This window comes from Octopus sinensis, linkage group LG1, assembly GCF_006345805.1.
Source record: "Octopus sinensis linkage group LG1, ASM634580v1, whole genome shotgun sequence".
Lineage (NCBI taxonomy): Eukaryota > Metazoa > Mollusca > Cephalopoda > Octopoda > Octopodidae > Octopus > Octopus sinensis.
This window is the reverse complement of record NC_042997.1, coordinates 94,556,576-94,562,354: the sequence shown is the minus strand read 5'-3', so window position 1 is coordinate 94,562,354 and position 5,779 is coordinate 94,556,576.

Below are 5,779 nucleotides of genomic sequence, written 5' to 3'. Positions count from 1 at the left end.
TTAGTAAGTAGACATCGTATCAATTTTAATTTTTTATCTCTGACTTAACGTTTGTCAAGGATTTTTTATCGCAATTCTTCATCCATCACTCAACCTTTTTGCTATTTTTCTCCATTACTTCGTGCTAACCTTATACACTTCCACTCCAAAACTAAACTCTCTTCCACTTACCTCCTGTTTCTTAACTGTCTATAAATACATTACACTCCCAATTTTTCACTCTCCCCCTCTCACACGGTATTACTCTTTCTTTCCTTCCTTCCTCTAATACTCTCAGTCAGTTTGCCTTTCAACTGCCCCCCCCCCTACTATTGACAGATTATCTTTCTCTGCATAATACAATCACTCTTTGTCTCTAACATTTCTCTTGTAACTTTGTATAATAAGAGAGAAAGGTTAAAGAAGAAAAATTAAGATATAACAACAAATATGAAAGGTTTCGAAAGAGTGAGGCTAAGAACAAATAAAAAATGTTATCTCAAAATACAATGACGGGCAATTCTCTATAAATAGTTGCCATTGAACGGTTATTCAATATAAATTCACTCAACAGTTGGCATTAATCGGTTTAAATCATTTTCCACTGCTTAATATTTTCCTATTAAGTATTTTATTGAAACTATATATGTTTTTTTTTAAACTAGAATACCGAGGTCTTCAACTCAAGAGGAATAACAATGACCTTTTTTGCTGTTCCTATAATATAATCAAGCAGGTTTAGCTGAAAGATATTACTGTAACAGATTTTAATGAGCCCATTGAATTGCGAGTGTCTAAAGTCGAAAATGAATATTGTAAGGGCATTTTGTTAGGAACTCAATGAAAAGAAGCAATGATTTATTTTCCTTAGGAAGAGAGCCAGTTTTTGTTAGTTTTTCCTTGTGTTGATTTTGATTGTTTGTTTTTTTTTGTTTTGTTTTTGTCAAAGAAAATCAATACAGAGGAATGAACCCACCAACTGCTTCTCGTTTTATTATTCCATGGATATAAACAGCAAAATCAATCTCAGGATAGTGAATCACCGAACGAGGTGACATTTAAGAGCATCTCTCGAATTTCTTCTCTGTTTCTATTTTTTTTTTACCATTATAAAACGTAAGGGAGCAACAAAATATCGAAGCAGTTTGCTAGAAGTAGCAGCCAAAAATTTATTTAATCGAACGCTACCGTCTAAAAACAGAAATGGAAACAAGCGGTACTTATTTCTAATTGAACTAAACTGTCTCAAACTTGCGACGAGGTAACCGTGGTTGGAACGCTTTCGTTTGCAGATATGCACGAGGAATGGTAGATGTGTGTATAAGCAATAACAATTTTGAGACAGCTTGCGAAATTCTATGTGGTCATTCCCCCACTCTAACGGAGCTCCATTCATCATTTCTACTTGACTAAAACTAACAAGAATTATCCAAAGTCAAGTAGTACACACATACACACATAGACATACATGCATACATACATACATACATACATACATACATACATACATACATACATACATACATATATGTGCGTGGGTATGTATGTGTGAGTGCATGTGTGTATACATACATATACATATGCATATATAAGTACATATAAATTCATACATACTCACTCCCACACACAAATATTTTGCTTTCATTGATTATATGCACTCACTGATATAAAAATCTATATTCTCTGCGCTTTGCACAATATAAATAAAACTACTCGCAGGTATATCATACAGTTATGACTATAACTAGATTACTGATTAGTCTTGCAGAAATATTCCAAATGATAAATAAACTAATGTTTGTTTAAATATAAAACACATAGATCAGTAATTTTGAAAATATTACATAAATATTTCATACATGAAGTAAATCTCAGAGAAGCACGTAATATTTTTCATTACATTTGAAATATGAAATACTGTTTTCCCTTTGAAACTATATGAATAAATGTAGAAATGTTCTAAAATTGAATACATACTCTTTTCATCTATGTGTTCATAAAATCATACAATGAACTCCCGCTTTCTCTCTTTCTTTATCTCTCTCAATATATTCCTTTATTTTTTTTAATGTTTCAGTCATTTGACTACGGCCATGCTGGACCACAACCCTAAAGGGTTTTCAGTCGAAGAAATTGGCCCCAGGACTTATTCTTTGTAAGCCTAGTACTTGTTCTATCGACCTCTTTTGCTTAACCGCTAGGTTACGAGAAAGTAAGCACACCAGCATCGGTTGTCAGGCGATGGTGGGGTGACAAACACAGACACAAAGACAAAAACACCAAAAAATATATGCATATATATATATATATATATTTATATATATATCCATACATTTATATTTATGTAAATATATATATGTGTATTATATATCATATATATATATATATATATATATATAATATATATATATATATATATATATATATATATATATATATATATATATATATATATATTGGTTCATCTTGACTGATGATAGCCGACCCATCAACAGGCACAGCACATCACATCAAACAGCATAATCCTCTTGATGAACCCTCAGATGAATGTTTAAAACCTGATGCTGACTGGCGACAGCAAAAATAACATTGGAGCATCTGCACATTGTACATTGAAAAAATGACCGCAAGAGAGGTAAGCCCTGTTCATTGTGCAACAACATATGTCGAGTGAATTCTATCAGGAATCATAACAGAAATAATATGATTTATACAGAAGATGGGACACGTAGAATTTCCCATTTGCTGTAGGCGGCAGAATGCACGAAACACAACTTGATTTATGTTGGTTGTACAACAGAGCAATTAAACAAATGATTTACTGGTATTTACGTTATTTTCTTTCTAGATAAATCTGAATGAACTTCATACAAGAAAGGTGTCAGAGATCACTGGTCAATCACAATAAGAGATTTTCTAGGTTACACTTAAGAACAATTCATTTGATGCTGCCGTACGGGACTATTTATTTGTAATATCTTTATTTCTTTATCTTTATGGTAAGTAATAATCAACATATGCTAGGGTTTAAAGTCTGATGACATCAGACACAATAGCAATAGTTAGACAGAATTTGCCGAACAACTTTGTTTCAAATGACTGCAATTTTGAAAAGAACTTGAAAGAGCATATTCTCAGAAAATATTCTGAATCTGCTTCTCTTTCTAAACTCCAAATGCATGAGGAGAAATGTTTGCGGATTATTAACACCACACCCTGAAGGAATGAATAAAATGACAGAATATTATCAAATTTACACAAAACTGTTTGATTGAATATTCTTCTTTCTATTCCTTTCCTTTTTTATCGTTTTTTTTTCTGTCTTTTTCTTTTCGCCGGCTATAAAATTTGAATTTTCATCAGTTTTTATTTTAAACTTGATAAAGACAGTCTTACTCTCTAAATATCGTTCAACCAATAGAACATCCAGCACGATCGCATCGCGCTCTTCGTCTTGTCTACTACTATTATTATTTTTATTATTATTATTATATCATTATTATTATTGCTGTTGTTGTTGTTGTTGTTGTTGCTGTTGTTGCTGCTTCTGCTGCTGCTGCTGCTGCTGCTGCTTTTGTTTCTAATTTTGGCCTCAGGGATGTAGTGTTTCTATGTTTCTATCCGTTTCTTCCAAGTTTCCTTCATCGCTACAACTTTACTAAATTTTATTGATTCTATTGTAATCGCACTTTTCAGGCTACCGATAATACCCTCTTAATTTGCTCATTTGGGCTCACAAAGATTGGATTACCAGAAGCAGGGTCTCTGCCTACTCTGTCGGTGTATGTTGACAGTACACATTACAAATTTGTGGTCTGTTCTGAGACAATTTGAATTTGTGAACAACCTAATCTGTTCATATTCTACTAGCCGAATAATTACTCTATGTTGACAAATGAATTGTTGATTTGGGAAATCCAGATTTTTACACAGAATTCTTCTTTCAAGTGACCCTATCCAATCAAGAAATTCATCTAAGGTGGCGTTCTGATAGCTTAGTAACTGCAAAGAGTGGCGCATTCCGAAGTAACTCTTCAGACGCCTGAAGAAATACGGATATCTATCTCTTTCAAGAGCATAAACTACTCATCTACACGCATTCGCTAAACTAATGTTTACATACAGGACCAAAATTATCCTCGAAAACTATACTCTGCATCGGGAGATATATTCCCTACCGAAGCGAGAGAGTAGCTCCAGCTCTCAATACTTCTCCACTAGCTGGTATGTACACTTAATATCCATCGCAAACTTGTGTATTTGTAACATAGTTTCAAAACGGTACTAGGTTGCGTACTTCCTTGTTATATTGTAGTTCTGCTAAAAAGAAATGAATATACGAGAGCTGAGATATAAAAATTGATGTGATAATAGTTCCCCAGAATGGCTGCCGTCCATGAGGGAGACCAATAAGACGGAAAATATGTATTTGACTATATACTGGCAGTACGTTTTATCTTTACATTGAGCATGTTTTCCTTTCACAACTTTTTAACATTTAAGATTGTTATAGTATTTTCATTTAACACTTCTAAAGTCCTTACTGTGTGCATTAACCACATTAAAAAAGAAACCCTAGCATATGTTGATTATTACTTACCATAAAGATAAAGAAATAAAGATATTACTAATAAATAGTCCCGTACGGCAGCATCAAATGAATTGTTCTTAAGTGCAACCTAGAAAATCTCTTATTGTGATTGACCAGTGATCTCTGACACCTTTCTTGTATGCAGTTCATTCAGATTTATCTAGAAAGAAAATAACGTAAAATATGACAAGACGACGAAATAGTTAACATGATGTAGGTTCTGCTAGAATAGACAAAACATTTCAAGTGTGAGAGAAGCTAATTGTAACTTGTTGAGTGGAAAACTAGTAAACGTACTTTGGCAGTATCTAGCTGGTAAATCAATAAGCCGTGAAAATCATGGGAATGCATCTAAATTAACATTAGAATGAAGAATAAAGTTTCAGGGTCTTGTATTATTTATAATATTTATTTCATGTTAGTACAAAGCATCAGCCATCCTAGTATGATCTGAGTTAATCTTAAACAAACAAACCATTTATATTTTGCAATAAACGATAAATATTTTGAATGTAACGGATAGATAATAATTATAGGAACGTGTGCACTGTTGACTCCGGCTCTTTTGATGTTTAACTATATCAATATGTGAATCTAATCGATGAAAATGGATAAACACGCACCAAAATTAACGGTTGTCATTAGGCAAGTGGCCAAATTTTGATATGAAAATGCGCATTAGATTCAATCAATCTACACTTTAGCGGCATTCATAGAATTGTAAATCGATCTCTGACGAAGGTAAGGCTAAATTTACTTTGGCACATTGTGAACCAACAATTTGCAGGTTCTAAAATTAGCACTATATGATGAGGAATAAAACGTTGTTCTTAAATTTTTGATGATTATATTCTGCTTGTTTGCTTCCCTCACTCTCTCTCTCCCTCTCTTCCCTCCCCTCTCTCCCCTCCCTCCCCCCCCTTTCTCTCCTCATGCATACATATATACAAATAAATAAATACGTAAACACATTTACACACAAACTAACATATATATATATATATATATATATATATATATATATACATATGTAATAGTTAACAAGTTGTAGGTCATGGCAGGGTGGTCATTCACCCGCTGACATTCATTGACTCTGCATTGAAGAAACCATAGAACAAAAGGCCAAAGAAGAAAAGAAAAAATGCACTCAACACCAGAGCAGAAGACACCTCCGAAAGGAGCGGCCCCGTCACGTCAAAAAAGGTTGAG